Genomic DNA, 26593 nt, shown 5'->3' with positions numbered 1-26593 from the left:
AAGGGATTGTCTCATCTGCCTCAGTGACACTATCAAAAACCTTTTTAGAGCTTTTAGTTGGAGAACTGAGAGAACACGGGGAAGGCTTGAATCTGCTTCTAGAATAATTTTTGTGGGAAGAAATTGACAGGCAGTATCAGTGAGCTGTGGACAAAGTTTGGTTAAAAACACTGTAATGAAAATTCGCTAGAGGTGAGTGTCCACAAGGCAGACAGAGGAGCCTTTCTGGTTTTATCTTTTTTTTATAGCTTTAGCTGGGTAAAGGGAGAAAGTTTATCGAGGCAGTGCCCAATGAAAGCTTTCTCAGTTTGATGGGGGAACACAGCCTCACTTTTATCCTAACTTCCCAGACGCATACCTCCCTCTCTCTTTCCCCATTGGCTGAGGTACTTGAGAGGTACAGGCTTCCTGAAATGCCTATGGCATGTCCCCCCTAAACATGTACAAGTATGTTCTCACCCTTGTTAAATGCAATGTATGACCATTAAAATTAGCTCTAAGCCCGCTCTGTATCTGAGGGAAGGAGAAAAAAATTCTTGCTGTAGTCTATTCACATTTAATTTGCTATAAATTTAGCATCACTTGTATAGGTTCATCTCTAAACATATACACTTTTTCTGTTTCTATACTATTGCTGAGCATGATTAATCAGTAAAAGTGAACTTGGTTCCTCTTAGAAAGAAGAGCTGTTTTTGTGACAGTTCTGTAACTAGAAATTTCTTCATTTATTTAAACTAGTGTGACGTAATTGGATTATTTAGAAAATTTTTCTGGAATTTCTTTTGAAGTTAATTTAGAAGAGACTCTTGGATTACTTCAGTAGAGTAATTTATAATAAGTTATTTGGGTGACACATACTTTTAAACTTGTCTCTATTTAATGATAGCAGATTTTGTGCATCTTACCTTATAGTTTAACTCTGGTATCAGAGGTACCTAAAAACCTTTGTATGAGCTCACTACATAAAAAAGAACCAGCAACTCAACCAAGTAGTGCAGTTTAATGCTTACAAATCTGCTATACTTCCTTTTGGAAGTTGGAATATTTTCCTCTGTTACTGGAAGTCTGCTGTAGTGTGCTTCAGGCCAGAATAGAACAATAATTATCAGGTTCGGATTATGGAGTTCTTACTAAAATTTACTCAAATTACAGCAGCTTTAGATTAAAGTGAACTACATCTATGTTCACTGACTAACAGATCTGCATTCTGTTGTGCAGAGATGTGTAGTATATGTTTATTTGGGTCTCCCTGTAAAATGCATGTGGATGTCAATTGTTTTCACTAGCTGAATTTCTAATAGTGATTGTATATCATACTTAAGATACTTTTGAGTCACTGACAATTTTGCAGTATCTAGCTGCAGAGCATGATTTTATGATACCCTCATAATTCAGGCAGTTTGATCCATTTCTTTTTATGCTATTGCTCAGCTTCAAGTAATATAGTTTGTATTATCTTGCATTCTCTTGCTTATTGAGAGATGTTTTCTCACCTGTGGAGAAAGCATGGGATAGGAAAAGTACTCTTGGGTTTTCTCTTAAGCCATTATAACCCTGAGATTAGCTCAGTTGGTTAGAGCATGGTGATAATAACACCAAGGTTGTGGGTTTGAACCCTGTATGGGCAATTCATTTAAGAGTTGGACTCAATGATCCGTGTGGGTCCCTTCCAACTCAGAATAGTCTGTGAAATTATCTTCTCTTGCTCATTTTCAAGCTAGAGAATTTAGCTGGATTTTTGACAGTATTTCTGGACATGTAAGCACTGTTTTCATTAAATCTAGAGAAAATATGAGGTGTGTGGTGGTTCTAAGCATCTAGTCTTTTATTAAGGAACTTTTATTATGGCCTCTAAGATTAACTTTTAGGGACTAATTTGAAAAATCAGCTTCTTCTAGGAAGCTAATGAACTAGCTCCTGCAATCTATTTTGGATAGTACTGGAAAATATTTCAGAAAGCTAATTTTGCCCCAACTTTCTGATCAGACCTTATGCAAGATGCTTCATCCTATTTATAAGAGGAAATAAAGGACTGAGTGTTACAGCTGTATTTTCATGATACCTGTGATATATTTTATACTTTGGTAATAAAAATGCAGATGTGATGCTATAAATGAGGCTAATTAAATTCTAAAAACAGATAGAATCATTAAGGTTGGTAAGTGCAGCGGTCTGTATAAAGAGGCTTAATACAATTGCCGACAAATAGTACTTTATTAACAACTACATAAACTACAAGCAAACTCAGAGGCCTAAAAGTTTCCAGAAGCCTCAGGGGCTCAGGTAGCCCAAGCCACAAGCAGCCCATAACAGGCAGCAGCAGCCAGCCCCCCTTAACCGAAGGCTTTGTCTTTTTCTCTGTCCACGTGCACATATATCACTTTTAATTGGCTAAAAGTCTTTGTTCACGTGTCTTCAGTGGAGTCCTGATAGGTGGCTGATATCTCTCTGTGCTGTCAGTTCTCAAGCTTTGTGCTGGCAATTCTCAAAACATATCTTCCTATTTTGCAGGTGTTCTTCCTCCTCTCTGGTTTCCCATGCCATAATTAAATCCACTCAAGGCCGAGGCCACCCACAGCCCAGGCTTCATCCTCAGGAAAGGACCTCCAAGATCGAGTCCAACTTTTGACAGAAGTACCACCATGCCCACTAAACCATATCATGAAGTTCCATGTCTACTTGTTTTTGAACACTTCCAGGGATGGTAACTCCACTACTTCTCTGGGCAGCCTGTTCCAATGCTTAACCACTCTTTCAGTGAAGAAATTTTCTTAATATCTGACCTGAACTGCCCCGGCACGGCTTGAGGCCATTTCGTCTTGTCCTCTCACTAGTTACCTGGAAGAAGAGGCTGACACCCACCTTGCTATGACCTCCTTTCAGGTAGCAGAGAGCAATAAGTTCTTCCCTGAGCCTCTTTTTCTCCAGACTGAACACCCCCAGCTCCCTCAGTTGCTCCTCATAGGACTTATGTTCCAGTCCCTTCACCAGCTCTGTTGCCCTTCTCTAGACAAACTCCAGCATATCAATGTCCTTCTTGTAGTGAGGAGCCCAAAACATGGGCATAGTACTCGAAGTGTGGCCTCACCTTCCCTGGTCCTGCTGGCCACACTATTTCTGATACAGGCCAGGATGCTATTGGCCTTTTTGGCCACTTGGGCACGTGTTGGCTCATGTTAAAGATCTGTCTGAGAAAATAGTACTAGAAAACAGAAAGGAAATAATGATCAAAACACCACAAGTGTAATCCTCTTTTAAGATAAGCATCTGAAAAGTACTCGTTTCTTGGTTTGTTCTTATTACAGGGACTTGCCATGAGGTGCTGAAGCCTCGTTTCATTGATTCAGAGAGACTGGACCTAAATGGCGCAACATGACTTTGCTCCAGCCTGGCTTAATTTTCCTACTCTGCCATCAACAAAGGTATGTTTTTTGCTATTCTTTTGAACAGGCAGTCTTGTTATTAGAGAAGTCTAAATGTTATAATCTCAATCATAGTAAAAATACAAATCTCTTTATGAAAATGTGAAGGGTGATAACAAATGTTATTTAGCAAGTCTTGCTGTTGTGATTTAAATAGTTGGAGCTTGGTTGTCAAGTTTGTACCTCTGGTAGGGTTTTTTCCTTGAGCATCTGAGTTCATGGAAAGAAGTATGTGCCTGGACATGTTGTCAGAGCTGTTGGATTAAGATTGCCTTCATTGGGAGTTTAAAATTAATTATAGTATTTTGTACTAGAAGAAACGAGACAGAGGCATGTGCTTAATGTTCTTGCTTCTGATTTTGCTCTATGTCCTATACATTTTACATAAGTGTTATTCTATCATCCAAGTGATAAAAAAATGCTTTTGAAATAGACCTTCTGAAATGACTCCTCAGTTGCTGGCAGGATGCTTGCTACTACTGGTAGCATGTGGCACTTTCAAATAGTTGTGCATTCTCACTGTGGTGGTTTCATCTAGACTACTTTTACTCACTTTATGCAATGGGACAGCTTGGAAACAAGAAATAGCAATCTCTGAATCATTAGGATTTGTAAGTATTCTAGGAAGTCTGAATATGTCTATCTCATAAATGTTTCCTTTTCTGGGCTATCCTACTCTTTCTTAATTTGTGTGAATGCAGAACCAGAGGCATCACTGGTGTAATCTGTTTTATTTCCCCATTTGTAGAGCTGTTGTCTTCATTATAATATTCTGAATGCAATATCCATATCTGCAGCTATGAGAGTGGCATTGCCTTGCTTTAATGTATTTATGTTTCTTGCTGTCTTTCATGTCCATGGAAAATGTTTAACCTTTATAAAGTTATGGAAATAGGCTTGCGCTATTGTTAAATGCACAGTCAGCTGTCAGTATGTGTTCCCATTGCTTTACTTTTATGTCTGCACACGTATATGCATGCATTGAATGTCCTTATTTATTATATTGCTCTATTCAACTTTCTTCTACACTGATCTATCTAGCTACTTTGTTTAATATAGTCTGTCAGCAACTGTCAATTGGTGTTCTGGGAACATAAGGCCTATCTGTTTCAGAATTGTTCCTGTGATCTATTAGTTTTCATTCTACTTGATTTCTGAGATATTCAACTCTTCTGATCTGCTTTTTCCAATTTAAATACATTTTCAATCAGAAAAGTAATTAGAGCTTAGTTTAACATGGTGTCACAATTGCAAAACAATCTTTTTCCATGTGTTTCAAGAATCTGCTGGAAGAGCTTTACCTGCATATTTAAAGTGTCAATATAGCAGGATAAAAATAAGTTCTAGCCCTACCCCAGTACTACTCAAATATATTTGGGGTGTGGGAAATTTCATTGCAAGTGTATATTGTGGATCCTGTTCTCTTCCATGAATCTTTGCCTCAAGGAGTTTAAATAGTTTTTTTCATCTCTTGCAAAAACTCTAGTTGTATGCTTTCTCCCCTGCTAGGGTTTGGCTGCTTCTCCTCCAACTGTTTTCAGGCTTGCTCATTAGCAGGGGCTTGAGAAAGCTTTAAAAACATCTCTGGGGACCAAGGCGAACAGGAGTGGGGGGGGGCGTGGCATGGCATGGCAGTTTGCACAGCAGTTTGCACAGACATGGCGAGCAGGCAGGGCACAAGACTAGTTTGTTGGGGTTTTTTCTCCCACAACTCAAGGCAGTCATGGTTTCCAAAAAAATGAAAGCCGTCGCTCCTGTTACCAGTAGAGGTGTGTCAACACAGACAGAACCCTCTAAAAAGGATGCAGCCACTCAGGCCTCTGGCTGCACAGACTGTTTGAGCCTGGAACTGCTACTGGAGGACAGCGTGAGAAGCACCTGCATGCAATGTGAGCAGGTGAACGATTTGCTGTGCCTGGTAGCAGAGCTAAAGGAAGAGGTGGAAAGGCTCAGAAGCATAAGGGAGAATGAAAGGGAAATTGACTGGTGGAGTCACACCCTTTCGACCCCTAAGGAAGCCCAGCAGGAGGTGGTGAAGCCCAGCCCCTCCTGCCATTAGGCAGATAGAACAGATCATATAGATGGGGAGGAATGGAAACAGGTGCCTGGTCACAGAAGCAAAAACACCCCCTCTTAACCCCTTTCACCTACAGGGGTGCCCTTAAAAAACAGGTATATGGCCCTGGACTCAGAAAGTCTGATGGAGGACAGTCAGGAGGAAGATCTGTCTACAAGGTCTTCTGGTTACCCCCTGTCTGCCAGACGAATTACAACTACAGATACAAGGAAAAAGAGAAGGGTTGTTGTAAACGGTCACTCCCTTCTGAGGGGAACTGAGGGCCCTATAGGTCGGCCAGACCCATCCCACAGGGATGTTTGCTGCCTTCCTGGGGCCAGGGTGAGGGATATTACTAAGAGAATTCCTAAGCTAATTCAACCCTCAGACTATTACCCGCTATTGATTGTCCAGGCTGGAAGTGATGATAGCAATGAAAGAAGTACCAGGGTAACTAAAAACGATTTTAAGGCGCTGGCCTGATCACTTCATGGGACAGGAGCACAGGTAGTAATTGCCTCAGTTCCTGTGCTAGCCTGGATGAATGAGGAGATAAATGAGGAGAGGTATAGGAAAGCCCAGCTTACCAATAGGTGGCTTAGGGACTGGTGCTATTGTCAAAATTTTGTTTTTTTTGCTCATGGGGCAAACTCCATGTTGCCCAGTCTCCTCAAACTAGATGGGCTTCATCTATCTAGGAAGGGCAAAAGAACTGTAGCCCATAAGTTGGCAGGGTTAGTTAGGAGGGTTTTAAACTAGATTTGAAGGGGAAAGGGACTGAAACTGGGCTCTCCAGAGATAAGCCTAAGGGTGTAGAGCCCAAGTTGAGAATAAAATCAATGGCCCAGCTGAAGTGCATGTACACCAATGCACACAGTATGGGAAACAAACAAGAGGAGCTGGAAGCCATAGTGCAGCAGGAAAACTATGACATAGTTGCTATCACAGAAACATGGTGGGATGACTCGAATGACTGGAGTGCTGCTATGGGGGGCTACAAGCTCTTCAGAAAGGACAGGCAGGGTAGGAGAGGTGGAGGGGTGGCTCTATATATCAGAGAATCTCTTGACTCTGCTGAACTTGAGGTCACTAACAATAAATTTGGGTGCCTGTGGACCAGAATCAAGGGAAAGGCCAACAAGGCTGACATCCTCCTGGGTGTCTGTTACAGACTGCCCTACCAGGATGATGAAGGAGATGAATTATTCTACAAGCAGCTGGCAGATGTCTCAAAATCTCCAGCCTTTGTTCTTGTGGGTGACTTTAACCTGCCAGATATCTGCTGGGAGCTTCATACTGCAGAGAAGAGGCAGTCTAGGAGGTTCCTGGAGTGCATAGAGGATAATTTCCTGCTTCAGCTGGTAAATGAACCTACCAAGGGTGGGGCCCTGCTAGATCTGCTGTTTACAAACGGAGAGGGGCTGGTGGGAGATGTTGTAGTCGGAGGCTGTTTGGGGCAGTGACCATGAAATAATAGAGTTTTCAATACTTAGGGATGCGAGGAGAGCCATCATTAAAACTTCTATGCTGGACTTCTGGAGGGCAGATTTCAGCCTATTCAGAAGACTGGTTCTGGGCATACCCTGGAAAACAACCCTTGAAAACAAGGGGGTACAGGAGGGATGGACGTACTTCAAGAAGGAAGTATTGAGTGCACAGCAACAGGAACAGGCTGTCCCAGTGTACCGAAAGGCAACCCGCAGGGAAGACGACCAGCTTGGTTGAAAAGGGAGATTCTGAAGGAAATTGGGGGAAGAAAGGAGAGTTTACCGACTGTTGAAGAAAGGGCTGGTTACTCATGAAGAGTTTAGGGACTTAGGTCTTGTAGGAAGAAAATTAGGGAGACAAAAGTGCAATTTGAAATCAATTTGGCTACTTCTGTTAGGGACAACAAAAAGCACTTCTATAAATACATCAATAACAAAAGGAGGGGCAAGGAAAACCTCCATTCTTTGCTGGACTCGAGGGGAAACACAGTTAATCAGGATGAGGAGAAGGCTGCGGTACTTAACACCTACTTTGCCTCGGTTTTCACCAATAGGACAGGTGGCCCTCAGGGCAACTGGCCTTTGGAGCTGATAGACAATGACAGGAAGCTGAATAACCCCCCTAAATTCCAGGAGGATACAGTTAGTGATTTACTGAAACACTTGGATCCTCAGACGTCTATGGGACCAGATGGAATCCATCCCAGGGTGATGAGGGAGCTGGCAGAAGAGCTTGCCAAGCCACTCTCCATCATCTACCAACAGTCCTGGCTCTCTGGGGAGGTCCCAGAGGATTCGGAAGTTGGCAAATGTCACCCCAATCCACAAAAAGGGCTGCAAGCAGGACCCTGGCAACTCCAGGCCTGTCAGCCTGACCTCCGTGCCTGGCAGGGTTATGGAGCAGTTCATCCTGAGTGCAATCACACAGCACCTTCATCATGGGCAAGGGCTCAGACCCAGCCAGCACAGATTTAGGAAGGGCAGGTCCTGTCTGACCAACCTGATCTCCTTTTATGATCAGGTGACCCGCCTGGTGGATGAGGGTAAGGCTGTGGATGTGGTCTATCTGGACCTCAGCAAAACCTTTGACACTCTCCCACAGCATGCTCCTGGAAAAGCTGGTAGCCCATGGCTTGGACAGGGGCACTCTTTGCTGGGTTAGGAGCTGGCTGGAGGGCCAGGCCCAGAGAGTGCTGGTGAACAGAGCTGCATCCAGCTGGCGGCCGGTCACTAGTGGTGTTCCCCAGGGGTCAGTGTTGGGTCCAGTCCTGTTTAACATCTTTATTTTTGATTTAGATGAGGGGATGGAGTCCATCATTAGCAAGTTAGCAGATGACACCAAGTTGGGAGGGACTGTCGACCTGCTGGAAGGCAGGAGGGCTCTGCAGAGGGATCTGGATAAACTTGAGAGATGGGCTGATTCCAATGGGATGAAGTTCAGTAAGGCCAAGTGCCAGGTCCTGCACTTTGGCCACAACAACCCCATGCAGTGCTACAGCCTGGGCAGAGTGGCTGGAAAGCAGCCAGGCAGAAAGGGACCTGGGGGTACTAATTGACAGGAAGCTCAACATGAGCCAACAGTGTGCCCAGGTGGCCAAGAAGGCCAATGGGATCCTGTCCTGTATCAAAAATAGCATGGCCAGCAGGCCCAGGGCAGTGACCCTTCTCCTGTACTCTGTGTTGCTGAGGCCACACCTTGAGTATTGTGTTCAGTTCTGGGCCCCTCAGTTCAGGAAAGATATTGAGGGGCTGGAGCGGGTCCAGAGAAGAGCAACAAGGCTGGAGAAGGGACTGGAGCACAAGTCCTATGGGGAGAGGCTGAGGGAGCTGGGGTTGTTTAGCCTGGAGAAGAGGAGGCTCAGGGAAGACCTTATCGCTCTCTACAACTACCTGAAAGGATGTTGTAGCCAGGTGGGGATCGATCTCTTCTCCCAGGCAACCAACAGTAGGACAAGAGGGCACAGGCTTAAGCTCTGCCAGGGGAGGTTTAGGTTTGATATCAGGAAGAAGTTCTTTACACAGAGAGTAATCAGGCATTGGAATGGCCTGCCCCGGGAGGTGGTGGTTTCTCCGACCCTGGAGGTTTTTAAGGTGACACTGGACGTGGCACTGAGTGCCATGATCTGGTAATCAAAGTGGGGTTGGATTAAGGGTTGGAGTTGACTCCGGTGGTCTCTTCCAACCCAACTGATTCTATGATTATATTCTTTGTCCTTCATTGTTTGAAATGCTGCTTATGTCCTTTTATTACCTCCTCCCTCAGTGATCAGCATTGTGTGATATAGAGCACATTTGGATATGAAACACTTGATAAGTCTCGTTGATCCTACCCAGTGTGTCGTAGTTCCTAGTTTATGGAATATAGCTTATCCTGTCATTCCTTTACAAGAGAGGTCTCAAATGTTGTGCCCTCCTGCTCCCTGTCCCCTCCATTTCCTAGGATAGATTTTTATTTCTGCTTCCCATATCTCAACATGACAACTACTGAAGGGAAGAGCAGGAAGAGGGATGGAGATGAAGAAGAATGGGGTGAGAAAGGCAGTGTCTCATGCTTCATGCAGAATGGAGCTAGGATGAGGCTGGGTAGCTGAGGCTTTCCCTTACCTAGGTAAAGGCTAGCATTAGAAAGACCTGATGCCAGGAAGCTGGTATCATGATGCTACCTTAGGATTTTATATATTTTTAGATTTTTATATAGTTGGGTAGTTTCTTACATTTAAGCTAACAGCTTCTAACCCCTGTGCCATATTCCTGAATTCTGTGTTAAGGGTAAGATAGTCATTAGAGCATCTCGTATGGGACACTTGTACCAAGATTAGAGTAATAGAACATATAGGCAAAATAAGATACCATTTTAGACATAATGTAATAAGAAGGCCCAGAAGACCTTGGAGAAGCTGCAAAAGAAGGTGTAATGCGAGGATGGTGAAGGTGAAGATGAATAAGGGGTCCTGAGACCTCCAACTCAATTTCAGAGAAGGCATGTTAAGGAGCGGAACTGGGAAGTTTCTGGGATGGACAATTCTTTAGATTGGATGTAACCTTGAGATAAGAAGATTAAGTAGTGTTATAAAATTTGTAGAATCCATATACCAAGACTTGCATCAATATATTTGGTTTACCTAAAAAGCTTTTTAGTAAAGAGCTATTCTCTACCTTACCCAGATTGTCTCATAAAGTTTTTTCCTCCCTGAATTCAAGCAACAGTGAAGGTTTTCTTTAATGTGACTGATTACAGCTTGAATGAAATCCATCTTGTCTATTGCTGATGATTTCCTTTTAAAGATAAGCTTTTATATCATCTCCCCATCACTTATATGGCAAAGACAACTGAGATAGCTGGGTATCCATTGCTCAGTAGCTTTAGTTTGGGTCTGAAACTGATATAATTGCATCAATGCAGTGTTGCAGTTGAGCAGGTAGAAATGGGAAAGCTTTGTGAATAGTGAAGCCATCTTGGGATATGGATGAAGCCTTTTAAAAAGAATTGCTGTAAAATGTGTATGTGTGAGATTGCAGATTGGTAAATGTGGTAGTTTTTGTAAGTTTGCTGTTACTTCATGTTAAGCAATAAGACTTTTTATACTTCAAAAATTTGCATTGCTTTCTTTCTTGGTTGGTTGTATCAAGTCAGATAATTTCTTGACTTCCAGAAATTGTCAATAGATTTCCTGTTGATTACAAGCAACTTGATAGACTAATACCTTCATCATGTGGGGGAAATGCAAACTGCATGACCTTTCCATGCAATTTAGAGAGTTTAGATGCATTATATCAAATACAACTCAAACACTATTTATAAAGTGCTGTCAGTTATAGCTTGTGAAAATGTTCTTGTTCTTCAAAGTTAATACAAAAAAAGTTAAAGGCAACATTCAAATGCTGTTGTATGTAAATGAACATGTGTAGCTAACTTCTAAAATTTCATCTATAATCAACACATCTGGAGCTTTCAGAAACTTTTGGCAGTTTATTCAAAGTTTGTTTATACAGAATTAATTTTGTTTTGTTAACTACTTGGATCTTTTGATAATTTCTTGTGATTTTCTGGTTTTTTTCTCTCCAAGTTTGTCAAGGAAATAAATCACAGGTCTCAAATTGAGAGGGAAATCCCTTTTCATTTGACTTCCATGCAGTTTGGAAATACATATCTATTATTTACTTGAGTTTGAATTTTAAGCAGTGGATTTTGAACGGCACCTCGAGTTCTGCTGGGGGAATTGTCCATAGAACTTAGGTGTCATTTTTTGTGTGATTGTCTCAACATATTTTCCAAAGTAGTTAAATCAGTTACTGTGATTTTTTTTCCTTCTCAATTTGATCAGTGGGGTACTTTGAATATTAATATGAATTGTTTAGACATTAATAGATAATAACTGTTGAAATAAACTTGAGGCTTTCATTTTCAAACATGCACCATTACTGCTAAGCTTTTTTATTTCCCTTGACTGTTATTTAGTCTGGAGAGAGAGCGAGCTTCAGGCAGCAAAGTTGATACTTTTTGTGCAGTGAAGTTTATACTCCCTGGAATCACTAAGCTTACTTTACTCACATATTACATTTCCACATTTACGTACATTTATGCATTTGTAGCTATTATGGAACTGAGAAGTGTTGGATCTCTTGTATATGTGCAGTACAATGGACATGTGTGCAGTATGAGGTGGAGGGAAGGGGGCTTTGCTTCATCTGCACCAAAGGTTGGCTATGTAGCAAGGAGATAGTAGGTAATGCAGCTTTCTGCTATCACTGGAGTATATGTGGCATGTACAACAATAAGGCTAAGCACTATTTTTGAAGAATGAAAATTTATTTTTAAGGTGTAACAGTAGAAGAAATGTTATAGTATTAAAATAGTAAAGCCAGATAGAAGTAATAAGGAAGACAGCTGCTGTAAGACATGATCTTTTTTTATTTTTAATCCCCTAGGTATGAGTTCTAGTCAGGATGTGTTTGGATTTCTGAGTGCTGTTCTCAACATAAGCTTTTAGTTTAATATATCAGTAGGAAGTACTTTACAAAGATTTGGTTCTCTAAAATTTCTACCATGCCTACTTTATAACTCAGCAATTTGAAGTATGTTTGCAAATCTGTATACTTTTGACTCTAGATTTTACTTGTACTTCATAACTAGTTGTATTTGCCTTATTAAGTTGTAATGACAAGGCTAATAAACTGGGCCTTTTTTGGGTACAGCTGTCTGGTGGAAGCAGTTCTTTGCTTTCTATGTAATACACGTATAGTCTCTAACTACTCAAATTAAATCCCAGACTTCTTTCCTGCCTTCCAAACTGTGATCTTGTATCCTTTGTTACCTTTTTTTATTTTTCCTCTGCTGCCAAATGTCACTTGTGTTCTGTTCTGCTGCCAAACCAAACGCTTGGGATTTTTACTTTGTATCACAAGCATGGTCCTCAGCATTGTTTCAGTGTCCTGGAGCAGAAGATATAGCTTCTGCTAGCATGGGAGGTGATGATCTAACTGAACATATGCATATTTGAGAATTGCTGTATGGTCTGCCATTCATAGTCCTTTGAAAAATGGATTGTATATAGCACAAATAATGTACATATTACAGTTTTGATAATTCAGTTTTGTTATTAATTGGATATCTCAGGTCTACCACTTGTGCTCCTTTACAGTCATCACTGAACTTTGAGAAACATTCTGAAAATTTTTTGTGGACAGAGAATCATTATGAAGCAAATTGCAGGAGACACAACTCTTCAGATGGGTTTGATTCTAACATTGGATGGCCTAATGGAGGTATAATTTAGTTTTCATGGAACACTTTAAATATGCTTATGTTGTTGCTGTCCTATGCCAAATGCTGTATTCTGTAGTAGAATAGAGGTAATGGAAAGATAGATCTTCTGGGAGGTGATGACTAAGGGTTGATTAAAGTAGTGTGATTCCAGCTGTATTTCTCTCCTAAGAAGAAGGTGGTTAATTCTCTAGCCAACAACATAAAAATGAGTAGCCAGAAATGGGATTTGACTTCTTAATGTTGGATTACTATTCTCTTTCTTTGGCACTGTTTTGTGAGATTCTTTTTCCCTGCTGCTTATGTAAATGAAAGCTAAGTTTACTAAACTGTTGCATCCCAGAGTATAGAGCTGCTTGCTTAATTTCTCTACCAATTTTGGAGAAGTAGGAATGTTCTTTCAAAACCATTAGTAATTACATTTATTTGAAATTTAAAAATCTAAGGGCATTTTGTGAGAAAAGAGAAGAATGGTTGGCGTTCACAAGGCAGAAATGGTACAGAAAATAAAAACCATCATGGGGGATACCATGGCGGAGGTTCCCATACTTGTACCAGCACTTTCCACTGTGGAAAAGGCCAAGGACTGCATGAAAGCAATGTATGTGATAATGAAACTGGGAAAAAGGAAGACAAGGAAGTACCCAAACAGTTTGAGGCTGAGGATTTTGTAAGTTAATTGTAATTATAATAAACAAGGTTTCATTGTTTCTGCACCATTTTGTCCATTGCAAGCTACTTCATGAGATTTCACCAGTTACAGATCATCATATAAGGGATCACCCTTCCCATAGGTAAGAGGGTGTTAGTCATTTGTCCACTAACTTGTTTCTCTTTCTATATCCTGTTTTCATCATTATGTTTTTATTATTGTCACTTAAGTGTTGAAGTGAGACTATAATCGGGCTCCAAGTTTATTTCATATCTTTGCACAGTTTACTATGGCATGTGTATGTATTAAATTCTACACAAGTATCTTACGGGAAATCTGAAGTACTAACAAAATGATCTTTCTGCCACTGGCCGTTTGAGGTCGCATGCTTCAACCTAAAATTGTAGGATGTAAGGGGAAGGGTGAGCTCCCTCTTTGAAGAACCATACATCACTGTGTTTTGCTTTCTTTGGACAGTTCATATAATGGTCTTGACTGCTGTTTGAGATGTTTTGTTGGAGAAGAGGAAACAAGTAGACATTGATCTATTTGGGTTGCAGGGAGAAGTGTCTAGTTTGTTTAAAAATCTTTGATAGCAGAAGTCATGCTTCCAATATTATTGTGTTTCTATATTTCATTGATCTCACAATTCAAGACTTATTAATAAATTTTATTTAATAATGATAAATCTTCCTTTCAGCCATCTTTGAATCCTGAATATGAGAGAACACCAAAGCAGAATAATTCTTTAGCTGCAGGTGCTTGGGGTGAGTATTTTTGATGTTTCTAAATGTAAGAATATAGCAGATCTGAAGTTGTTTTATTTGTAACATAGAATTTTTTTAGACTATTACATAGATATACAGATATAGATTGAGGAAACTTCAGTATTATTACAATGTAAGGTGACACTTCTATTTGGATATCAATCTGTTACCAGAACTGGGATTCTTTCCAAGAAGTAGTATATGTCTTTTTGTAAAGATGTCAAGAATTTATCTCCCAAGAGGAAATGCAATAAAGGTGGGTCACCTAAACTAGTAACATGATTGCTAGCTGGAGACTTGGTAAAAGAATGTTCCTGACTGATTAGAGCTGTTGGAAGATCTTGGAGAGAAACTTAGGAGGACTGGGAAGAGCAGGTTAGTTTGCAGATTATCGTAGGATCATTTAGGTTGGAAAGGACATTTAAGATCATCAAATCCATCTATTAACCTAACCGCTGCCAAGTCTATCACACATCTTTTAAATACCTTTAGAGATGGTAACTCTACCACTTCCCTAAGCAGCCTGTTCTAATGCTTGATAACCATTTCAGTGAAGAAATTGTTCCTAATATCCAATCTAAACCTCCCCTGATGTCACTTGAGGCCTTTTCCTCTCATCCTGTCACTTGTTACTTGGGAGAAGAGACTGACACCCACCTCACTACAGCCCCTTTTAGGTAATTGGAGAGTGAGAAGGTCCCATATGAGTCTTCTTTTTTCCAGACTAAAAAAATCCCAGTTCCTTCAGCTGCTCTTCATAGGACTCGTTCTCTAGACCCTTCACCAGCTTTGTTATAGAATCATAGAATGTTAAGGAGTTGGAAGGGGCTTTAAAGATCATCTAGTCCCAACCCCCCTGCCACGGGCCGGGAAACCTCCCACACAGTGATAGCTGGTCCCACCTGCTGAACTAGGACAACTGGAAAGAGCAATGAGATAAGAAAACGAACAGTAACAGCGACAATACTAATAACAGAGTGTACAAGAAACAAATGATTCACATGCAAGTACTCGCCCCTGACAGTACCCCACTGTGCTGCCATGCAACTCGACCCAGAAGGGATCCCTTCCCTGTCCCTGGAAAATGATGTGAGGTTGTATAGAATAATGTCCAGGTCCTGGCCATGCCCCTCCTGGCTACTGCAAAAATTAACCCTGTCCTGGCCAGAACCAGGAAAACCTACTACTCATTGTCCTATCACTACAGTTCCTGATGAGTCCCTCTCCATTTCCCTGGAGGCTCCATCAGATAGTTGCTATGAGGTCTCCATGCAACCTTCTCTTCTCCAGGCTGAACAGCCCCAACTCTCAGCCTGTCTTCATAGGGGGGGCACTCCAGTCCTCTTATCAACTTAATGTCCCTCCTCTGGACTTGCTCCAACAGTTCCATCTCCTTCTTATGTTGAGGGTACCAGATATGTACACACTACTCCAGGTGGGGTCTCAGAAGAGCAGAGTAGAGGGGGAGAATCACCTCTCGACCTGCTGGCCACTCTCCTTTTGATGCAGCCAAGGACATGTTTGGCTTTCTGGGCTGTGAGAACACACTGCTGGCTCATAGTGAGTTTTACATCAACTGTCACCCCCAAGTCTTTGTCCGCAGGGCTGCTTTCAATCACTTCTCCACCCAACCTGTAGGTGTGCCTGGGATTGCCATGATCCAGGTATAGGACCATACACTTTACTTTGTTGAACTTCATGAAGTTTGCATCAGCTCAGCTCTCCAGCCTGTCAAGGTCCCTCTGGATGCCATCCCTTCCCTCCAGTGTGTTGACTGCACCACACAACTTGGTGTGCCTTTGTTGCCCTTCTCTGGACATGCATCAGCATCTCAATGTCTTTCTTGTATTAAAGGGCCCAAAACTGAACACAGTACTTGAGGTACAATTTGAGATTTAAGATCTCTTCCGGGAAGCAATTGTCTGTGGTGGATTGACCCTGTCTGGATGCCAGGTGCCCACCGAAGTTGTTCTATCACTTCCCTCCTCAGCCGGACAGAGGAGAGAAAAAAAATATAACAAAAGGCTCATGAGTTGAGACAAGGACTGGGAGAGTTCACTCACTGATTGTTGTCATGGGCAAAACTGACTCGACTTGGGGATATTAATTGAATTTATTACCAATAAAAATCAGAGCAGGATAATGAAAAGGAAAGCAAATCTTAAAAACACCTTTCTCCCACCCCTCCCTCCTTCATGAGGTCTCCCTCATCCCCCCTAGCGGTGCAGGGAGATGGGGAATGGGGGTTACAGTCAGTTCATCACATGTTGTTTCTGCTGCTGCTCAGGGAGAGGAATCCTTCCCCTGCTCCAGTGTGGGGTCCCTCCCACAGGAGACAGTCCTTCACGAACTTCTCCAGCACAAATCCTTCCCACAGGCAACAGTTCTTCATGAACTGCTCCAATGTGGGTCCCTGAGATCAGCTCAGTTGGTTAAAACTTGGTTGTAATAATGCCAAGGTCATGGGTTCAATCCCCTGTGTGGGCCACTGACTGAAGAGTTGGACTCGATGATACTTGTGGGTCCCTTCCAACTCAGAATAGTCTCTGATTACCTTTTCATGAGGTGCAGGCACAGGCTGCTCCTGTGTGGGTCCCCCACAGGGTCACAAGTCCTACCAGGAAACCTGCTCAAGCGTGGGCTCCTCTCTCCATGGGTCTGCAGGTCCCTGCCAGGACCCTGCTCCAGTATGGGCTTCCCACAGGGTCACAGCCTTCTTTTGGGCATCCATCTACTCCTCCATGGGCTCCTTCATGGGCTACAGGTGGATTTCTGCACCCCCATGGTCCTCCATGGGCTGCAGTGGCACAGCTGTCTCATCATGGTCTTCATGACGGGCTGCTGGGGAATCTCTGCTCTGGTGCCTGGAGCACCTCCTGCCCCTCCTTCTCCATTGACCTTGGTGTCTGCAGAGATGTTCCTCTCACATATTCTCACTCCTCTCTTCTCTGAGTACAATTGCACCTGTGCAATAAGGGTTTTTTTTTCCTTCTTATAAAGGAAAGACAGCAGTGGGTCTCTCCTGGAGCCAGCTGGCATTGGCTCTGTTGGACATGGGGGAAGGTTCTAGCAGCTTCTCACAGAAGCCACCCCTGTAGCCCTCCCCCCCCACTACCAAAACCTGGCCGCACAAACCCAGTCCTATGTCTTAAGCTGTTGGTTGTGTTGCTGAATACCTTGGAAGAAAGGCAGTGAGGAGAATGGGTCTTTAATGGAACTGTAGTCTAGGTTTGTTTTCTCATCTCTGCCTGATAAATTTGGCTACTGCTTTACAGTTCCATGGGCTTTAAGTAGTGAATTGTTCACTCTAAGAAGGTGGCAGCTTTTAGATTGCACAGGTTTTAAAGTAGTAAGCTTAGTCAAAATAAGAACCTTTCTTTTTGAGGAAATAAGTTTAAACATAAAAGCTAAAGCTTAAATTGTTGTTAATATTGAGGTCTGGAACTTGTTGCTCATTTGAAATGGTACTTGATACGCGAAAATGCCGCGAAAATAACTGCTAAGGGAAGGTTTTTGCATCCATTAGCAGCAGGTATTTATTTCTGCGCAGGAAGCAAGGCAGCAAAACGCTGCAGAGGCTTGCTCACCTGACAGGGGTCAAAGTAGGCTATTTTATACATTTGAACATAATTGATTACAACATCTCATTATTATTGATTACAGGCGGAGTCTGGGCGGAGCTGGGGCGGTGTTTTCTTCTGGCATCAATTTTGGGGAGGGGTCCTTCTGTTTTTCATCTCCAAAAGAAGGGTCCCAGGTAGTCTTCCTCTCCTTGACCCAACTTGCTTCCTTTCATAGGTGACCCAGCCAAAACTAGTAGAAAAAATCTTGGCTAGCTACCATTTTGCTCTATTCAAATGTCCACCATTACCTGATTAATTCGGCTCTAGGCTACGGTACAGAGAACTGAGCAACAATCATGTCCTAGTAAAGAGAACAGAACATGCTTGGTAATAAGGCTGAAGCAAACAGGCCTGAAACTTGGGGAGGGGGTTTGGGTATTGGCCCTTGTTCCTTCTCAGTACTTGCTGATTCTTTTTCTCATACCCAATATGTTTTGCATTCCTAGGTAACACTAGGTGTAGGCCAACCCCTCAATATAAATATATAATTGCTAAGAACTTTTGCAGGAGCCTAAACAATAGGACTGCTTTCTATTTTTATTCTTTTAGCAACTTTCATGCAAAAGTCAGGAAATGGAGTAATCTTTCAATAAGATTAACAATAGGTAATTTTTTTTCCTAATCAAGTTATGGAAAATTATATAGCGACTCGAGTATTTTAGAACCTTTGCAGCACTCTGATGGTGGCTGCTGCATGATGTGGCTTAATTTGTTATGAAGGAGAGCAAGGTTTCCAGGCTTTCTAGGTATCACTCTTCGCAAGCTACATGGATCTGTAAGCTAATGTGCAACAGTTTATTACAGCTTACAGCTTGGTATCTTACTTTATTACAGTTCTGCTATTGCAAGCATTGTTTTCTAATTGAAAATCTGAAATTAAGGCTGTTCTTATTCCCTTTTAAAGGAAACTTGATATTCAGGACAAGAGTAATGTTACCATCCCCTTTTAATGACTATTAGAAACATATACTGCTGTTAGATTCCGTTTTACCTTGTGTATATGGGATGGGAGCATGTGAGTACTATGAATAGTCTTTTCATAAATTTTAATGAGAGCTAAATATACAATTATCACAAATATTTTGTAACATCTACCTGCTAAATAAAACTAAAATCACTTCCACTTTTAAGATGGGGTTTTAAAATGTAGGATATGGTGACTCTGTGTTGTGGTTTAACCCCAGCCAGCAACCAAGCAGCATGCAGCTGCTTGCCTGCCTCCCCCCCAACAGTGGGATGGGGAAGAGAATCAGAAAAATAAAAACTCGTAGGTTGATATGAGAACAGTCCAACAATTGAAACAAAATAAAGTATAATGTAATAACAAAAACAGTAGTAATAAAAAGGAGGGAGAGAAAGATAAAACCAGCCCAACATGGGTAACCGGGGTGCCAGGAGGAGCTGTGCTTCAGTACCAGTCATCTCTGAAGCAGCTTGAACCCCTTCATAAGTTACCAGTATCTCTTCAGTTGGAGTATAGCAGGCTTCAGATCCTTTGTATCCCTGATTCCAAAAGCTGAGGGGTCAACCTCAAGTATCCCCTGGTGCTTCCTGCTGAGGGCCGTTCTCCCCAGCTGTGGTGTAGAGCACATTTTTTACGTATTGCCCTCTCCTGACTGGCTCAAGGGCTACTGCATAAACTATCTCCTGTTTGATTTGTTTAAAGGATTGTGGTTGCTCAGGGCCCCATTAGAAATCATTCTTCTTCCTGGTCACTTGATGGAGGGGGCTGACAATCAGACTGTAATTTGGAATGTGCATTCTCCAAAAGCCCCCAACACCTAGGAAAGCTTGTGCTTCTTTCTTATTAGTTGATGGAGACATTGCTGTTTTGTTGATTGCATCCATTGGGATCTGACGACATCCATTCTGCCATTTTATTCCTGAAAACTGGATCTCCTGTGCAGGTTCCTTGATCTTACTTTGGTTTATGGCAAAACCAGCTTTCAGAAGGATTTGGACTATTTTTCTTCACTTTCTTAAAAACTTCTTCTCTATGTTGCCCCACACAATGATGTCATCAATATATTGTAGATGTTCCAGTTTCACTCTTTTCCAGTGCAGTCTGGATCAGTCCATGGCAGATGGTAGGGCTGTATTTCCACCCCTGGGGTAGTTGGTTCCAGGTGTACTGCATGCCCCTCCAAGTGAAAGCAAACTGTGGCCTGCACTCTGTTGCCAGAGGGATTGAGAAAAACACATTAGCAATGTCGATGGTGGCACCACTGGGCTGCCTTTGACTCCAGCTCGTATTGAAGTTCCAACATGTTCAGTACGGCAGGCGCTCAGAGGTAGTGTGGCTTCATTCAGGCCATGATAGTCTACTGTTAGTCTCCATTCAACTTTCTCACAGGCTGTATGGGACTGTTAAAGGGTGAGTGGGTCCTGCTGATTACTCCTTGGCTCTCCAGTCGATGCATCAGCTTATGGATGGGAATCACAGAATCTGGGTTGGTGAAATATTGCCACGATCGGCAGCTGTTGTTCTTTCACCTTCAGCAGTCCCATAACAGAAGGGTCCTCCAAGAGACTGGGCAAGGTAGGCAGCTGCTTAATTTTATCTGTCCAAGGTAGCTATATGTCCTAGTTCAGCAGGAGGGACCAGCTAACCCTGTGTGGGGGTGATCAAAGCTGTATATTGTACCCCCTCTATTCATTCCCCAAGGACAATGGGCCATTAGCAGCAGCTGCCCAGGGAGCCACTATCACCTTCACACCCAGCCTGAGGGGGGCGGAGCTGCTAATGGGCCATCAACAGCTCAACACCCCCTGGCTCCCAGAGTTAATCACCCATTGTGTGAGTCCCCACCCAGGGGGAGGGACTGAGTGCTCCCTGAGGGTACATAAGTGGTGGGTAAGAAGACCTCGGGAACCTCTCGTCGGATCCAGAGCAGCAGCAGGACCTTGACAGGAGGAGATCACCGCTCTCGCCCAGACCACAGCCCTCGCCTGCACCAACAGGTTTTTCTTTTCCTTTTGCTCTGGACTTGGGGGAGCCACAGGGGTCTCAGCACAAGGGCAAACAAACCCCCTTGGGTTTGTGCCCCAGGACACTGGGTTATACTGCTGGGGTATTGTGAGTTGAAAGCAATTTCCCTTGTGTGTCAGTGTCGTTATTGTAATATTATTATTAATTTTTAGGTCTGACTTATAATCTCTCTCGTGGTGAGTTCATTTCCCCTGCTGGTTCACCTTTAAACCAGCACATCTTTTGGCGCCCAACGTGGGGCCACGAGGGAGAAGTCAGAATTACAATTTCATTTTGTGTATTTGGATACAGAAACTCCCTGACTACCATGTTGCTTGATGTATTCATGTGGATGGTGTATCTGGGCCTGTTCATATTTCGACACATGGGGAACCATGTGCCTATTTTGATGCTCTCTTTAATACCAGGGAGAAGGATCAAAATTTCTTTATTAATATACTATGTTTATGTTGTCATAACATCAGAAGCAATGAATTTCATTGTGAATGTATATTCAGTCTGGTGTGCCTGTCCTGGTTTGGGTTGTTACCTCTGTGGTCTCATTAAAAATAGCACCCAGACTGTGGGGAAAACAGACGGAGATGGTTACTTCCACCTTTTCACCTCTGCTACAACAATCATTGAAAATATTGAGCTTCCTTTTGATGTTAGGGACAGCATAATCCTACTGTTAGTGCTGTTAGTGTTGCTTTGTCTCCTCTGTACTGTATACACCATGTTTAGGGTCAGAACTGGGCTTTCTAAGGAGACTTGCTGGAGGCCTGCCCTGGGAGCGGATGATGTTGAGTGGCACGGGAAGTGGGAAGATATGGGCCAGTATTTGGAGACCTTCTCTCCTCAAATGATCTGGAAATTCACCCCGGAACAACTGCAGGACCCTGCCAAAATGCTAAGCTATGTGAAAGGAAGATGCTCTGGTAGTCCCAGAGATGTGCAGCTCACAGCAACCTGCTGGGCCCTGGCCACTGCCTACCGCACACTGCTTGGTGTGGTACAGCATCATCAGGAGGAGGAGAAAAGGAGCAAATCCACAGGCACCATGTCCACCCAAACCACGGCTGAGCCAGAGAGGAAGAGAGATACATCAACCAGCAGCATGTCCACCCAGACCATGACTGAGCCAGAGAGGAAGAGAGACACATCAACCAGCACCATGCCCACACAAACCATGGAGGAGCCAGAAGGACAACAGAAACCGATAGCAGTTGCCCCTGTCCAGAAAAGAAAATCAAAGACCAAATCAGTTCGTATAGCGCATGACGAGGAAGAGTCAGGACCTTCATCTCAAGCAGAAGAAATGGAGCCAGAAATAATCACCCGGTCCCTATCCCTGGGAGAGCTGCGTGAGCTCCGGAGAGAGTTCACACGACAGGCAAATGAGTCCATCTTGACCTGGCTACTTCGAATCTGGGATGCTGCAGCCAATGATACAATTCTAGATGGGAGTGAGGCGAGGCAGCTGGGATCCCTTTCTCGAGATGTTGTCATTGATCAGGGCATTGGAAAGAGACAGGAAACTCTCAGCCTCTGGTGGCGACTGTTGTCAAGCATGAGGGAGAGATATCTTTGTAAGGAGGACCTCCACGTACAGCAAGGACAGTGGAACACGATGGAACAAGGTATCCGGTGCTTAAGGGAATTAGCCGTACTGGAGATAATCTTTTCAGAGGATGAGAGATTCCCTAAAAGTCCAGATGGTGTCCAGTGCACATCCCAGATGTGGTTAAAATTTGCACGACTTGGGCCAGAAATGTATTCTCGCTACCTTGCAACATTGCAGTGGAGAGAGGGAGAAGACAAGGTGGGTGCACTGGTCAGCAAACTCAGGATTTATGAAGACACTGTCACTGCTCCATTACGAGCCCATGTCTCAGCTGTGGAAACAAAACTGGCTGAACTGGAAGAGAAGATTAAGGAAGGACTCTTCCATATCTCTCCAGAACAAACGAGAGTCTCTGCCATCAGAAGCAGGCGTCTTCCAGCTAAGGAGAAAGGGTACACTCCACGCGGCAATCTGTGGTTTTACCTCCATGAGCATGGAGAAGATATGAGGAAGTGGAATGGGAAACCCACCTCTTCCTTAGCAGCTCGGGTACGTGAATTGCAAAGAGGCACAACTAACACAGGGAATTCTTCAAGGTTGAAGGCTGCTCCGGTCTCTCGTGGGCAAGGCTCCAGACAGTATAGGAATGATGATGTTATGCCCGATCCTCTTGAAGGAACCTCCCGGTCATATTCACAGGGAGAGCGCAGTGAATACCATGACCAGAACTAGGGGGGCCCTGCCTCTAGCCAGGTAGAGGAGAGGGACAATCGGGTTTATTGGACTGTGTGGATTCGGTGGCCTGGCTCATCAGACCCACAGAAATACAAAGCTTTAGTGGACACTGGTGCACAATGCACGTTGATGCCATCAGGATACGTTGGGGCAGAATCCATCTCTATTTCTGGGGTGACAGGGGGATCCCAACAGCTGACTGTACTGGAAGCTGAAGTCAGCTTGACTGGGAAGGAATGACATAGACACCCCATTGTGACTGGTCCAGAAGCCCCATGTATCCTTGGCATAGACTACCTGAGGAATGGATATTTCAAAGACCCAAAGGGACTGCGTTGGGCCTTTGGCATAGCTGCTGTGGAGACAGAGGAAATCAGACAGCTGAGCACCTTGCCTGGCCTCTCAGAGGACCCTTCTGCTGTGGGACTGCTGAAAGTTGAAGAACAATTGGTACCGCTGGCCACAGCCACAGTGCACCGTCGGCAATACCGCACTGACCGAGACTCTGTGACCCCCATACACAAGATGATTCGTGAGCTGGAGAGCCAAGGGGTGGTCAGAAAGACTCACTCACCCTTTAATAGCCCCATATGGCCAGTACGAAAGTCCAGTGGAGAGTGGAGGCTGACGGTGGATTACCGTGGTCTCAATGAGGTCACACCCCCCCTGAGTTCCGCTGTGCCGGACATGCTGGAGCTTCAGTATGAGCTGGAGTCCAAGGCAGCCAAGTGGTATGCCACCATCGACATTGCCAATGCCTTTTTCTCCATTCCGTTGGCAGCAGAGTGCAGGCCGCAGTTTGCTTTCACCTGGAAGGGGGTGCAGTACACCTGGAATCGACTGCCCCAGGGGTGGAAACACAGTCCCACCATTTGCCATGGACTGATCCAGACTGCATTGGAAAAGGGTGAGGCTCCAGAACACCTACAGTACATCGATGACATCATTGTATGGGGGAACACAGCAGGGGAGGTTTTTGAGAAAGGAAAGAAGATAATCCAGATTCTCCTAAGAGCTGGCTTTGCCATTAAACGAAGTAAGGTCAAGGGACCTGCTCAGGAAATTCAGTTCCTAGGAGTGAAGTGGCAAGACGGGCGTCATCAGATTCCAACAGAGGTGATCAACAAAATAGCAGCTATGTCCCCACCGACCAGCAAGAAGGAAACTCAGGCTTTCCTAGGTGCCGTGGGCTTTTGGAGGATGCATATCCCTGAGTACAGTCAGATTGTAAGCCCTCTCTACCTTGTGACACGGAAGAAAAATGATTTCCAGTGGGGCCCTGAACAACAACAAGCCTTTGAGCAGATTAAACAGGAGATTACCCACGCAGTAGCCCTTGGGCCAGTCAGGACAGGACAGGATGTGAAGAATGTGCTCTATACTGCAGCCGGGGAGAATGGCCCATCCTGGAGCCTCTGGCAGAAAGTACCTGAGCAGACTCGAGGACGACCGCTGGGATTCTGGAGTCGGGGATACAAAGGATCTGAGGCCAGCTACACCCCAACTGAGAAAGAGATCCTGGCAGCTTATGAAAGAGTTCGAGCTGCCTCAGAAGTGATTGGCACTGAGGCACAGCTCATCCTGGCACCCCGACTACCAGTGTTGGGCTGGATGTTCAAAGGAAAAGCTCCTTCTACCCATCATGCCACTGATGCCACATGGAGTAAGTGGATCGCTCTGATCACGCAGCGAACCCGGATAGGGAATCCTAATCGCCCTGGGATTTTGGAAATCATCACTAACTGGCCGGAAGGTGAGAGTTTCGGATTGTCCTCTGAAGAAGAAGAGGAGCAGGTGACACGAGCTGAGGAGGCCCCACCATATAACCAGCTACCAGAAGAGGAGAAGCGATATGCTCTCTTCACAGATGGCTCTTGCCGCATTGTAGGGACAAGCCGGAAATGGAAAGCAGCTGTATGGAGTCCTACACGTCGAGTTGCAGAAGCGACTGAAGGACAAGGTGGATCAAGTCAGGTTGCAGAGCTGAAAGCTGTTCAGCTGGCTTTGGATATCGCTGAACGAGAGAAGTGGCCAAGACTCTACCTTTACACTGACTCGTGGATGGTGGCCAATGCTCTGTGGGGATGGCTGGAGCGTTGGAGAAAGGCCGGCTGGCAGCGCAAAGGGAAACCCATCTGGGCGGCTGAGATGTGGCAGGACATCGCTGCCCGGGTAGAGAAGCTGAGTGTGAAGGTCCGTCACGTAGATGCTCATGTACCCAAGAGCCGGGCTAATGAGGAGCGTCGTAACAACGAGCAGGTGGATCGATCTGCCAGGATTGAAGTCTCTCAGGTAGATCTGGATTGGCAGCATAAAGGTGAATTGTTTCTAGCCCGATGGGCCCATGATGCCTCTGGTCATCAGGGCAGAGATGCAACATACAGATGGGCTCGTGACCGAGGGGTGGATCTAACCATGGACAGTGTCTCACAGGTTATCCATGACTGTGACACATGTGCTGCCATCAAGCAGGCCAAGCGGGTGAAGCCTCTATGGTATGGTGGACGGTGGTCGAAATACAGGTATGGGGAAGCCTGGCAAGTTGACTACATCACACTTCCCCAAACACGCCAAGGCAAGCGCTATGTGCTGACCATGGTAGAGGCAACCACTGGATGGCTGGAGACATACCCCGTATCTCACGCCACTGCCCGGAATACCATCCTGGGCCTTGAGAAACAAGTCCTGTGGAGACACGGCACCCCAGAGAGAACAGAGTCTGACAACGGCACCCACTTCAAGAACAGCCTCATAGACACCTGGGCCAGAGAGCATGGCATTGAGTGGGTGTATCATATCCCCTACCATGCTCCAGCTGCCGGGAAAGTTGAGCGATGTAATGGACTGCTGAAAACAACCTTGAAGGCGTTGGGTGGGGGAACTTTCAAACACTGGGAGCTGCATTTGGCAAAGGCCACCTGGTTGGTCAACACCCGGGGCTCCATCAATCGAGCTGGCCCTGCCCAATCAGAACTCTTGAATACTGTAGATGGAGATAAAGTCCCTGTGGTCCATATGAGAGGTATGTTAGGAAAGACTGTTTGGGTGAGTCCCACCTCAAACAAAGGCAAACCCATCCGAGGGATTGTCTTTGCTCAAGGACCTGGTTGCACTTGGTGGGTAATGCAAAAAGATGGAGAAACACGTTGTGTACCACAAGGGGACCTAATTTTGAGCGAGAAGAGTTTGTAATGTTTCATTGTATATATGTGTATATATATGTATGTATAGGTAAAAAGGGGATTAATTTGGGAATGACTAGATGGAGTAGAATAAGGGGTGGATAATGTCCTAGTTCAGCAGGAGGGACCAGCTAACCCTGTGTGGGGGTGATCAAAACTGTGTGTTCTACCCCCTCTATCATTCCCCAAGGTCAATGGGCCATTAGCAGCAGCTGCCCAGGGAGCCATTATCACCTTCACACCCAGCCTGAGGGGGGCGGAGCTGCTAATGGGCCATCAACAGCTCAACACCCCCTGGCTCCCAGAGTTAATCACCCATTGTGTGAGTCCCCACCCAGGGGGAGGGACTGAGTGCTCCCTGAGGGTACATAAG

Source organism: Pithys albifrons, unplaced genomic scaffold (assembly GCF_047495875.1).
Source record: "Pithys albifrons albifrons isolate INPA30051 unplaced genomic scaffold, PitAlb_v1 scaffold_43, whole genome shotgun sequence".
Classification (NCBI taxonomy): domain Eukaryota; kingdom Metazoa; phylum Chordata; class Aves; order Passeriformes; family Thamnophilidae; genus Pithys; species Pithys albifrons.
Note: the sequence above shows the minus strand (reverse complement) of the source record.